Raw genomic sequence first — 13,462 nt, forward strand, 5'->3', positions numbered from 1 at the left:
TTGAAATGCAGACAAGCTTTCTTCTGATAGACTGTTTGAGGAGCTCGCTTGCTTTGCCTGGTAGCGCCTCGTAGCACCGTTCCAAAGACTGAGGCCAGCTCTCAGGGACTCCTGTAGCCAGCTACCTGATCCTTGTACAATTGCTAAAAGCATTTTTTTCTTGGAAATTCAGGAGTGGGACAATCACAAGCACTGCCCCCTAAATATTTTGAGGCTGAGGCTAAGCTTTAGTTCAAAGACTCTCAACTGAGGATGAAAACACAAGATGAGTCCAGACCGCCAAGGTACGCTGCCTCCAGAAGAGGATGAGACTAGTTATACCTGCTTTATTCACATGTGGCATCCCACAGTCATTTGACCTATATCCTTGGCTTCACCTCAGCCAAACAGGCTCTCCTTCACGGATCCAAACCTCCGTTGCTTATGATGGCATCATCAAACCTGCACTACCGAGGCAGACCTTGCACATGGGATATTTCCATCTGGCCTCCAGCTTTTTTCCCTAGAGAAGGCAAAGAACGTCTTCAGTTCTTGTCTCAACAGCTGAATGCTTCCTCCAGTGCCTTCACAAAGCTTGTGGCTTGTGGACGACAAAGAGTTCTGAATCTGTGCTTGTTAAGGCAGGGCCGCCCAGATGAGGGGGTGGTGATGGCATACTGCTGTGACTTGGCTAGGAAACGTTCCCCTGTGCCCTTCAGCTTGTGAGTGCTGCTGTATTGATCATAAGTTCATTGCTGCTTATGCTTAAAATTAAAAGAGCAATTGAGTGAATGGTAAGGAAACAGGAGGCTGGAACGGAGAAAATGGTGTAGACACCACTTTTGCTGCCCCAATGAGTGATCAGCCTCTCTCTTTTTTTTTTTTTTTTAAGAAAAGAAAAACTAATAAAACTTCTTGAAAAGACGATGGGCTGGGTTTAGTCCTTGCTGCAGCCCCTTAATACTTTTCTATTTCATGTATAGGCATTCTGGCATTACCTGCATGCTCTCTAACCTTCTCCTCTCCAGCATAATCCTCCACAGCTGCCAGCACAGAAGCATGCTAGGACAAGGCCAGAGCCTCTGGAGGCGTAACGAGGTGGAAAAAGGCGGAAAAGAGTCCCTAGTACCGTAAACTGCGGAGTTCCCAAAAGAAACAAGATAAAGTTCCCATGAATGTGTGTTTTTCTTCTCTTCTGCCCCATCACGCTTGGCTTAATTTACAAGTCTCAGAGCATGTGAATAGTTTGTCATACACATAGTAAGTCTTGGAATGACTATAGATACTAAATAAAAAAAGCGCTTAGGATCATTTCCTTCTCGTGAATAAATTAAGTCAATTCCCTAGAGCGAATTCCTATCACCCGTCATGTCCAGTTGCATTTAGCTAGATGCAGTCCTTTTTGCAGCGCTTACCACAAGCATACTATTATTCAGGGAGTTCTGTTAAAGAAAATCTCCATCTGGTAGTCAGGTTCACTGACCTGTTGTATGCTTATCATGGCTCATTAATCATATACTAAGGACGTGTGGGTGCAGTCAAGTTTAGTCTTGGCACAGTTGCTGCTCAATGGTTTTGAACATCACCTTTCATTAGGATTATCTAAGGGAGAGTAACACCTTAGGCTTTTCAGGAAGTTTTATTTTCTTCCACATTTTGCCCTTCACTTTTTCTAAGCTTCAGTCATTCTCCCTCTTCTAGGGAAGAAATGTGCTTCCCTTTTGAGCCACAGTTCCTGGTATCAGCCAGAGGGAGCACTAGAGAACAACTCATGATGGTTATTTGCAGTGTGATAGTGCTGCTGTTGCAACAAATGGTAGGTTTATGAACTCAGTTTCTGGCATTTTCTATCGTGAGCCCTCACAAATCATTTTTGTATTTCAAACTGTTATTCACAAATCTCCTGATTTTTGGGGGGGGTTCAGGTGGCAAGAACTGCCAGAGATTCCTTGCAGAAATACTCATTTTATATTTTTGTGGTTACAAGAATCCCATATTATTTTTGTTCTCTTTTGGAGAACTTTTGTAACTAAGCAACAAGAACATGATTCTTAAATTTTACATTTGAGTGTAAAATGTGATTTTAGCCAACACAGATTTGTAGTTTATGGTATTATTTCAGGGCCTAATTCTGCAGACATATAGAGCATCAAAGTAAGTTTATCCATGCCTATGAGGAGTGAGCAGGCCCACTAATTTACTATGAGAACTGTCTGAACTACTTGAAGGATAAGCTTTTAATTTGCTTTGGTGGGAAATAAGTGAATCATAGGTCTTGCAAGTATTCAAACTATGAAAATCCAACTGTGAAAACATTTCTGGGAAGTGATGAGAAAAGGATCTGAATGTGTTGGAAGTGAATTTTCCTTTGAATCTGAAGATACACTTCTGAATTTCTCCTTTCCCTTGCTATTCATTTCGCTTTAATATTTCAGGAGAAAAGATTTATGAGTGTGGAGGCTCTCTGAGGTAAGTCAACACATAGAGGACAAAACTTTAAGTCAGGAGAACCAGAAAACCCTGAGGATATCACTTCAGTACCTTATGTTTCCCAGGACATCTCTCCTATCCAACTCATCCCCTCCTAGCAGGACTAGGACTATCTTACTATTCTATACAGCAGCTAGCACAGTGAGGACTTGATAGAAAGGGCCTCTAGGTGCTACAGTAATACAAATAATTGTCCACACCATTATTTCCAGAGGATTGCAGACATGGCTTTATTATTATTTTTGATCAGCATCACACTAGAAATAACATGAAGACTAACGTTTTTGGATGTTCCACAGAAACAAACGCCAGTAAGATAAACTACAAGTATTAAAAGCCTCTGCTGCTACTGGTAAGTCTTTTTATAAATATAGGGCTACTCTACAAGACTTTTCCTTGTCATGCAGTTGAAGTCTCCAGTAGGTAACTCCATGCAGTGTAAGTTCTGTTGAGTAGCCATGCCTAAAATCTTATTGTGGGAGAAAAGGAAATACACCCTATGTGTAAAGATAAGGATTTATTAACAGTATAAATGAAATCTTAACAATCTAATCAAAGAATTATTATTAGTCCAAATCTAATTATTACAGAAAAAGAAGGAAAAAGAAAATAAAGAAAAAGAATGTTACTATAGAGAAAACAGTTTCAATGATAGTACCGTTAAAGGTCTTATGCATAGAATTCCTGTTGTACCATTTTCCTGGCATCCATCACTCTTCCTCTAGGTCCTAACGTTGATGACTTCCACTGCGTTGTCAGGGAGGTGTGCAGCAAATCACCAGCAACCCAGTATCTTTGCCAGGAAGAACATGATGTTGATGATGGCTCCTTCTTCTTACTCCTCTTTCCTGCTTTTTTTTTTTTCCCTCACATATATATTTTCTAATACACTTTTACACCTTGCTTTTTCTTCACTGGTCTGCAACTCCTCATTGCATCTGAATTTACTATATATGATGTGTTAGATCCTTGCTCTTTTTTCTCTTTATTGCTTCTAAAAAGAGTGATCCCATTCCTGTACTCCTCCACACTGCATCCTGGGTCCCCCCTTCCCAAAGCCTTTGCTGTCATACCAGTGCTGTTTTTCTCTGTGCCACATCATTATGTTAGAGTCATAAATATCTCACTCTATGCAGAGTAATTACTTGTTACTAATATCTATATAAAAACTATGGCTGTACCATAAGCGATACTAAAACATATTAGCCATAGCCACCTGATGATTAGAAAAATTGCTATTACAGTTAAACCAACTGACAACAAAACTCCAGTCAGATCAAGAAAAGTTCAGACGAAGCAAGCCTGATAAGCCTCAGTCCTGAGGCCTTGCAAACTCTGTACAAAGCCTGTGTCTTGTTACTAGCAAAGGCAGTACTGTTTTACTGGTCTATAGGGCTACAAAACCTGTCCCAGCTGTGAGGCTCACTCATGAGACTACTCTGTTCATGCAGGGAGTCTTAGGAGAGGCGTTCGCTGTTGCCTATGGAAAACAGAAGCAAGTTTCTAGCACAATGAAAAAATCTGTCGTTGCTGATTGTATTTCAAAGAGGGAACCGTCCCCATGAAAGGGAGAGTTTGGAGACCTTCCTGTAAGAGGCATTTCAGACCAGTCCCCAAAGCAAACAGGACACTTGCAGTGTGTCCCAAGCGCTGGACCCAGGTGAGCTGCAGAAGTACCATGTATCAGGCATACATTAGAGTAACACGCAGACCCCCTAAGAGCTTGCAGAATTCTGCAGAGAGATGTGACACCTGCTCCAGCCTCTGAAAACCAGGAACTTGTAAGAGATTTCATATTGATTGCCCAGAAGTGGAAAACTACAGCGTGACTCTACGCAGCATCTGAATATTCCTAAAGCAAACGGCTAGAGATCCGTAGTAACACCATAAACACTGAAGAAGGACAACACCAATTTGGTGAGGGATTCAGTGTCCATGGCTGAAGAGGGATTGGTATATAGTCAGTGCTAAACTTCAGCTTTGTAAACACTCGACATGTGGATACTTTGGCTTATTGATCTGCGGAATGCCTAAAGCAACACGCCCGGTTTATGTAAATTTTGCAGCTTTTTCTTAGGAAAAAGAACAAGCAGACCAAAAAAAATCACAAACATTGCAAAATTCAACATCTTCTGTGTAGGCGGTTTAGTGATAATATTCCTACAAGAACTAGTATGTATGAAGTATTATGTGAAGTTCTGAATTGGAGGTGGTTTTTTTTTTCATTTAGAAAATGGAAGCATATGAAGAAAACATTCTAGAAATGGAGAAGAAGCTTAGCTAGGAACAATTTTTCCTTTTACATTTTGTTTTTTAGCTATTAGTCATGAATATTTCCATAATGAATTGAATTCTTTAGTGTGTTATCTAAGTCGATGTTGATCTGTTTTTAAAAATTAAATACATAGTCTGAACACCTGCCAGAGACTAATAGTTGTCTTTTATTTGACATAGATCAATATAAACACTGCCTGATCCTTACTTTGCATTTAATTCTGCTTATCAGCTATCCCACTTGTTCAGTTTTAGAAGTGCTGCACCTTGAACTTGCTTTATTATCTCTAAATTAAAGACTGGTCATGAATACAGCCATAGGAAATAGTATACTCACAGCTTTATAAAAGTAATAAAGAATATTAGCTGGAGAGAATAAAGAGTGCATCCACAGATAACTGGGGATGTTTAATAACTAAATACTGTGCGGGAGTTGACATGTTCTGATAGGAATTTCTGTTTTTGAAAAAGGGCATTTTTTCACCACAGAGTTTTCCATTGCATTATTTGACCAGCTATATTAAGAGAAAATCACGTGGTTACAGAAACATGCAATTAGCTTTAATCACTTGATTTGATGGGACTTGATTTGTCCGTTTTACTGAGATCAATAATGGTGAGATCAGCTCAACATTCACTTTGTGTCTACCCATCACAGACAAATGATCTAAGAAATGATTGTTACTAAATGAAAAAAAAAATCCACAAAGTGCCCTCAAAAGTCATACTATGTTCAGCTCTTTTTTACTGTCTAGCATAGACACTCGAGTGCCTGTCTCAAACTCTTCCCAGAAATGTGTGTGTCTTGAGAGGAATAAGATTATTTATACCATTTTGGTATAACCTACAACTTTCATCATTTATATACAGACCATTAAAAAAAAATAATTAATTTTACTTCAATTCTTTGATCAAAAGGAGAAAAGCTAGGTCCACTCCACCCACAGAGGCTTTAAGTAAGGGGTGGCCAACCTGTGTCCTTGAACAGACTGCACACTTCAGGTGCCGTTCTTGTGCCACGAACAATGAGGTTTGGTACAAATTGGGGTTGTTGGGTAATCCAGTCCCCCTTCTGAAGGATAAAATCACAGGATCACAGAATCACAGAATGGCCAAGGTTGGAAGGGACCTCTGGAGATCATCTAGTCCAACCCCCCCTGCTCAAGCAGGGACCTCTAAAGCACATTGCCCAGGAGCGCGTCCAGGCGGGTTCTGAATATCTCCAGGGAAGGAGACTCCACTACCTCTCTGGGCAACCTGGTGCAGTGCTCTGTCACCCTCGCAGTCAAGAAGTTTTTCCTCATGTTCAGATGGACCTTCCTATGTTTCAGTAACTGCCCATTGCCTCTCATTCTATCACTGGACACCACGGAGAAGAGGCTGGCCCCATCCTCTTGACACCCCCACTTCAGATACTTACACACGTTGATGAGATCGCCTCTCAGTCTCCTCTTCTCCAGGCTGAACAGGCCCAGCTCTCGCAGTCTTTCTTCCTAGGAGAGGTGCTCCAGCCCTCTAATCCTCTTGGTAGCCCTCTGCTGGACTCTCTCTCCAGGAGCGCCACGTCTCTCTTGTACTGGGGAGCCCAGAACTGGACACAGTCCTCCAGGTGAGGCCTCCCCAGGGCTGAGGAGAGGGGCAGGATCACCTCCCTCGACCTGCTGGCAACGCTCTGCCTCATGCACGCCAGGATACCATTGGCCTTCTTGGCCACAAGAGCACATTGCTGGCTCATGATCAACTTGTCCACCAGGACTCCCAGGTCCTTCTCGGCAGAGCTGATTTCCAGCAGGTCACCCTCCACCCTGTACTGGTGCATGGGGTTATTCCTCCCATAAGGCAGGAAGTGTCACTTTGGTTGCCCTGAGGTGCATAGGTTAACCCATCCTAGCTCCACCAGTAACAGCATGATGGGACCTCTGGTGATCAGTATTATCTCCTGGCCATGAACTACTTTCGTCCTCCATGACATGTGCGGTGTTGCTTGTGATTCTCTGCCACACGAGGACTTTAGTACTTGCTTCATATTGCCAGGAGACTGGGTTACCCTTGCTGTGAACCCTACATTGTTGTGAGTGGTTGTAATGTTTTTCTGTCATCTCCTGGGATGACAGTTCATCTGAAAACTGTCCCCTTGTTTCCTCATTCCAGAAAAATACCAGGAATAACTGTTCCATGTGACATATCTACCCTGAACTGTATAGCTCCTTAGCTCATTCCTTATCCTAGTTCCCTGATCACCCACATTACATGAACGTTAGTTTATGTAAACCTCTGGATCTTTTTTGTGGAGAGAGCAAACTAATTACCTAAGTGCAATTCTGTGGGCAGCTTAATCCAGCCAAAAGGCAGCCTGAGTAAGGCATTATCAAGTCTGCCATGTATCATCTTTCCGTACTATTCCAGAAGGTTTTGCACCCTCAGAACACCTCTCCATCCCCTTATGCCACGGACTAAGGCATAGCAACATATTATTTCAGTTTCAGACTAAAAAACTGCCATGCTGCTAGACTGCAAGAAAGCCTTTGCATTGTATCAGACACCTTCAACTGAAAAAAAATCGGGCCATCATAGAAAATAGTAACTGCCTTAGGGCCACGGGGCATCACTGGATCAAGTGCTATGTGGTATGGATGTGGCCACCTCGGCCTAGTGTTCCTGAGCAATGTAGACACAACTCTACATCATTTGCGCTGAAGGCCAGGAGATGGGTGCAGCTAGCCATGATGTGTAGCCAGTAACTCTTCTCATTATCAACTGACAGACGCTTCATCAAGTTTATCTCAGTACAAAACTTTACCAATAACCTCGAATGCTTTTGTAACAAGATAAGTGGGAGTTTGAGCCATGTATTGTGCTTAAGGAGGAAATGAAAGTCTCTGGGCGCTTGAACTGTAGCCTGGATAAGACAGTCTCAGGTTTGCCTGAGGTATTCTCAACTCTGTAGACCAGGCTGAGGAGAAGGCTAAGGACTCTTAGCTTTCCTATTAACCCTTGCCTCCTGGCCACTTGCCACAGGGCTGATCCCCTTGAATCCTCTGCTGTGGTGCTGTTTGGGGAATTGGGCTTATGCCCACCCCGCAGCAAAAGAGTGAGAGGTGAAGGAATAGAAAAGCATCTTCCTTTGGGAGCAGCTGTATCTTATCCCTGTGTCTGTGCTGGCAGCAGTCAGCACCCTATGGCTTCAACATACAGATGGAGCTCTAGGGAGCTTGCCTCACCACAGTCCTTTGAGGGAAAGAGAAAGGGAACTTGATCTCCAGTTTCACACTGGGGCTTGTTTGCTCCAGCAAAGTGAAAGCAGTAAGACTCAAAGGGCATTTATTATTAGTACATTTTCTCCGAATGTGGTATTTCCGTGCTTATCTGGGTGGTAAATGCTGAGATGAAACCCCAAAGTGCTACTATCAAAGTTTTTAGGTACATATCTTCTTAGCCCTGTTTGCTTTAGTTGAGGGAGGAATGGCCTAATGCATTAGTCATAGCAGAAGAGGGTTTATTCAGGTGACAAATAAGTAAAATGTGAGTGGCATTTTGCCATTGCACCGATAATTTTCAAATCAAAACTCTGAGCATCTCCGATCTGTGTGTTAACAAAACATCAGGATGGCTGCATGGGTCAGATCTCCATCTCCCCCAGCGCCCAGAGGGCAGTAGCAGACACCTAAGAAAGACTATAAGAATAGGGCAAGCATATAATGGTATTTCTCTGGCATAATCTCTGAGCCTCCCGTGTCCTAGAACTCAAGGATATCAGGGTCTCTTTAAGTTTAAAAAAAGTTTGAAATTAATGCTTGAAAAACGGAAGATCCTCACTGGGTTCCTGGCAGAGTTTCAGCCCTGTCCAGCTCTGTACCGCCTAGAACATACACTACAGTAATAATTCCTATCAGTGTAGTTCATCTTCTAGAGGAGGAACTTGTTCTTCTTTTGTGGGGATTTGAGTACTACAGCTGTAGCGTTAAGGATGGCATTGGAGTAATAAGGAGTGTATTTACAAAAAGATGATAGAATATGTCAGGTCTGGTTTGAGTTGAAGGCCTGGGCTGTATCATGGTTTTTTTTTCTCATCTCTCTGATGACTGATTTGCAAAGTAGGTAGTGGCTTATGTGTGAATACCTTCCAGGGCCCTGGTTCACGGCTTGGTCAACAGCAAAGGGCATGAAGTACACTGGAATGAAAGTGATAGTCTAGAGGGCCAAACACTTCTCTGAAGTGTATAGCGATAGGGCAAGAGGTAATGGGCACAAGTTGTAAAATGAGAAATTCCAGTGTGATACTGGGGAAAACATCGCACCTTGAGAGTGGTCAAACACTGGAACTGGGGCCCAGAGGAGCCTCTTTCCATCCTTCAAAACTCAACTGGGTAAGGCTCTGAGCAACTTGATCTGGTGGACCTGCTTTGAGCAGGCTCCGGGACCTGAGACCTCCAGAGGTTCCTTCCAACCTTGATTATTTTGGGATTCCATGTTGCTTTCAAGTCTGTGGAAACTTCAAGGGAAAAATGGGGTTCCCTTTTTTGGGAAGAGAAGAACACATTATTCTCTCTAGATGAAACCACACATTATTCTCTCTAGATCAAACCAATCTGCATCAAAGCATGAAGAAAAAACGTGATTGTCATCAAGCTTTCTGTCATTCTTTTTACTTTTCTAAAGGCATTCTAACAAAACAGTGATTAACAATTCCAGCACAGACACATCTGGCAACACTTTAGCCACTGATGGGTGCATTTTACCAGCATTCCCGTTTCTGAGATTTTCAATTGTATTTAGTTCATAACTCTCAGTCCTTCTCCATCAAAAGAGTTGTAAACACTCTCAAAAAAAGATAAGAGTGAAGATTGGGACTGTCAGTCACATGAATCCTGCTATCCTATTGATGGCAACATACAATGCAGATCTCCTACAGTGTTCTTCCTCCATATAGCTCAAAGCATTTTATAAAAGAGATTGTAAACATTGTCTTCATTTCACAAAAAGAAGTTTGGACAGGGAAGTGTTCAAGGTCATACTGAAAAGCAGTGACAGAGGAGGGAATTGGACCTCTCTCTCCTTAGTCAGGAAAGGCTAAGTTAGGAAGTCTCCTAAGGTGGGAAGAAAAAGTGACTCTTTATTTGATGATGGAGCCAAAAGCTAGGGAAGTAATCTCATTCTGGTTCAACCTAGACCAAAAGATATGTGGGTAAGTCATCAAATTAAGTGTTGAAACGCAAAGTACAAATTACAATGTTTCTGGTTGTTTTTCTAGCCAAAATTTTCCCCCAAACTCAGTGCAAATTTTCCATCTCCTATTTGCTGACTGTAACTATTTTTACCAACAAGTGGGAGCTCCACTTCAAGGCCTGACCCTGCATATCCCCAGTAGAGTAAAAGTGTAACAGCACAGAGTGAGATGTTAAAAGAGAGGCCTAAACACCCGTCTCTTTCAAAGAACAATTATTAAAAATAAAGATTAGATATTAAAATACCTCGATAAATGGAACATTATTTTCTTTTGCCTACAATAGTTACGGGGGTGCAAAAAGAGAGTGGAGGGGATCTTTAACCTGACCAACTTTTCTTGAAAGGGCAGAAGGACAAGATAGATGACAGCAGTGTACAATGCATTCAAACACACTGTCTAAAGAAAACATAACAAAAACTGCACCAGGCTACAAGAGATGTCAGACATCAACAATAGTTAGACTGTCCTATATTAACCTCTGGGAACAGCTAGAAAATTTCAGAACGAAGGTCCATCAGTCTAACATTTTGTCTCAAACAGTGGCCAAAGTGTTTAAGTCAAAGATACAAGAATAGGGACATTTGTATAGGAATATTTCCTCCAATATGTTCTGCCAGTTTAGGGACTTCCTGAGACAGAAACTATATCCTCACCTTTGTGTTTAATAGGCCGTGGTGGACTTCCATTAATATAGCTAATGAAATTCAGTCAAGTTGCCGTCAGTTCTCAGGGGTGAGACCATAATGTGTGATGTAAAGACACACACTGTGCTGGAGAACATCGATATGAGAAGGGCCTGGTACTAGACACTCCTTTACACATTAAAGTATTCCTCATTTTGTTGAAATTGTTCCAAAGCTGGGCTTTGGCCAGCTGTTCTTGTTTTCAAAACAATTCACCAACATGGCAACCTACCTTCGTACGTAAAAAGTTTTGAAGGAATATTGTCACGAAGGGTATTGGAAGTTACTGATGTACACCTACGGCTTTTTACTGTGCACGCTTCCTTTCCCCACGCCCTGACTCAACAGAAGATGTGATCCCCTCAGCTAAACTGGGAAGCCTAAACTATCACTACACTTTGATGTGGGTGCTGGTTTAGTCATTTCTAGTGTTGAATTTTACGCTGAGGCCTCTCCTGGAGACTTTCTGCAAGCATTAAATGACTTTCTCCAAAAAGCCTAAACAATCAGTACAAGGAATAAATACAAAAATGTTGATCACCTGAGTAATTCTCTTTCATGCCTTCAGCAATATGACTTCCAATGGGAAACACTATCTACAACTGCAGAGACACTCACCTGTCTCTGTGCTATGCGAATGCTGGAAGAAAAGCTTAGTCCAACCTCCTGTGCACAAGCCTCTTGTTTAATTCAGGATGTGGCTGATATAATTCACTCCTAATTTACACAATGCAGAAAACAAAGGTTGAGCAAACCCAGCTGCCATCCCCTCTCTCATCTTTGCATACCTAAACTATTGCATAAGATTACTAATAGATTTTTAAAAATCTTTTGAGAACCTGAATCTTTTTTTTCATTATATTTTTAAGTGTAAAAAAATTTCAAAAGGTAAACATTTTTATTGGAAATTCTGATATCCCTAAGTCAGCACTTTTGGACACGGTTTTGTTGGAAGGTAGGAGCAGGAAGGAGGAAGAATTTCAGCCAGATATGCCATTAAGTTTAGATGCCACAGACCAAAATATTATATTCAAAGCTGCTGAAAATTTCATGAACATATCTAATCTATGTGTTTAAGTAAGGCAACATAAGTGTAGTGTAAATACAGAGCCCTTTTTTAAAACTCTTGTGTATAGAACTGGTTTCCAGAGCTGCTGATCATATGTCGCTGTCACTAGGATTCTCGGGAAATGTATATATGCAGCATCTGGAAGTCAGGCCCCCTGTGTTAATTTTTCAGTTTCAGGCCCTGGGCTGAAACTTGAGTTTTGCCCACTGTTCTATATGCATGAGGAATGCAGAAAGTAAAGCCAAGAAAGGGACAAAAAGCTATCACTATGCTGGTGTTTAAGCTGAATAACTTCAAGTGAATCATGAAGTCCATTTTCTTTTATGACGCTTTAGTAACTTTGTCAACTCTTAATGGTCTAGGAATATAAAAGCAATTCTGAATTCAGTGACATACATCCTAATGAGTTCACCTCCTATTGTCAGGAAGTACTTCATTAAAGTAAGAGAACTGAGGTTTTTAACAACATATTTGATATAATGCACAGGCTTAGGTGCCTGAAAGGGTGGAACTGCCCACCAGAAAGAAGGCATCGCCTTTGTGTGTCAATTATTTTGTTCTAAACAGGATGACTTAGGGCTGAGCCACAACAAAAGCTAGCAGAATGCAGAGAATGATGCTCTACATCCCCAAGGGCTACTGGGCTAATCTTTCAATGCCTTGGAAAGCCTGGAGCTTTCATCCTTTGCCACTTGCTGTTTTTATTGGTGCTGTCTTTGGAAAATGATTCATTGCTATCTCTATCACTGTTTAAACCTTTGTAAAATTCCCGTCCCACAAATGAAAACACCATCAGTGCTCTTTCTTCCTTGCCTGCTGATTAACAAGCAGACTTAGGTCAGCATTACTTTGAACATAAACATCCATTTGCCATTCAACCATCTGCATCCAAAAATCAGTGTCAAGAGCTCCTTGCACACTTGAAGGAGATGTATTTTATAGAAGCCTTTTTGAAATAAAAGCTGTGACTTCTCCCACCTACACACGAGATTTGGGAGCTGTGCAGTCAGAGCTGTGTATTTGTGATGGTTCCTGTCCACAAATGGTAAAATAGGGCCATCATCCTGGCTAAGGCTGGTATCTGTGGGTGTATTCTCATTAATGCTGATACGAGTAATGAGCACCTACTAAAATGCAATTCTGAAGCGGTTTGAATAAACATATACAAACCAAGCGGGGAATCTCAGCTCTTTTGAAGCAAAGGAGAAGGGAAGAGCCCTGTTGCTGCTGGTAGCAGTGAAGACAGGATTTCACAAGCTTAACTGGCTGGTCCAGGTTGGCAGATCTCAGCCTGGTATATTGTGGAGGAATTCGTATTTGCAGACATGACTCCAAAGAACAATTCTCCACATTATTCTTACTTTGCACCAATGTAGAGGTTCTTATGGAAGGTTTCTGTGAGACCCATCCCATTTCTGCTTGCAGCCAGAGGGAATGCAAAAGTTGCCTCTATCGCTTTTTGTGGTTGCTTTGCTTCTAGCTCTAGTTAGAGCTCATCAGCTCCATCTGTTTTTCTGTTTTGCTTGCTGGAGTAGTTTTTTGCTTTTTTAATAAGTTAAATCAGTTCATGGTAGGCTGTAAGAGCGCCTGTACTGGCACAAGGGGAAGTGCAGGAGTGTGCAGTCAGCAGGCAGGAAAAGGAGAGATGGGAAGGGGAAGTAATATCATACTATGTTATTGCCTAATCCTTTTAGAGCTCTCCTACTTTCCCCAGTTCTTGGTTATCTTAAATAATTTTGT

The sequence above is a fragment of the Struthio camelus genome, chromosome Z (genome assembly GCF_040807025.1).
Source record: "Struthio camelus isolate bStrCam1 chromosome Z, bStrCam1.hap1, whole genome shotgun sequence".
Taxonomy (NCBI): Eukaryota; Metazoa; Chordata; class Aves; order Struthioniformes; family Struthionidae; genus Struthio; species Struthio camelus.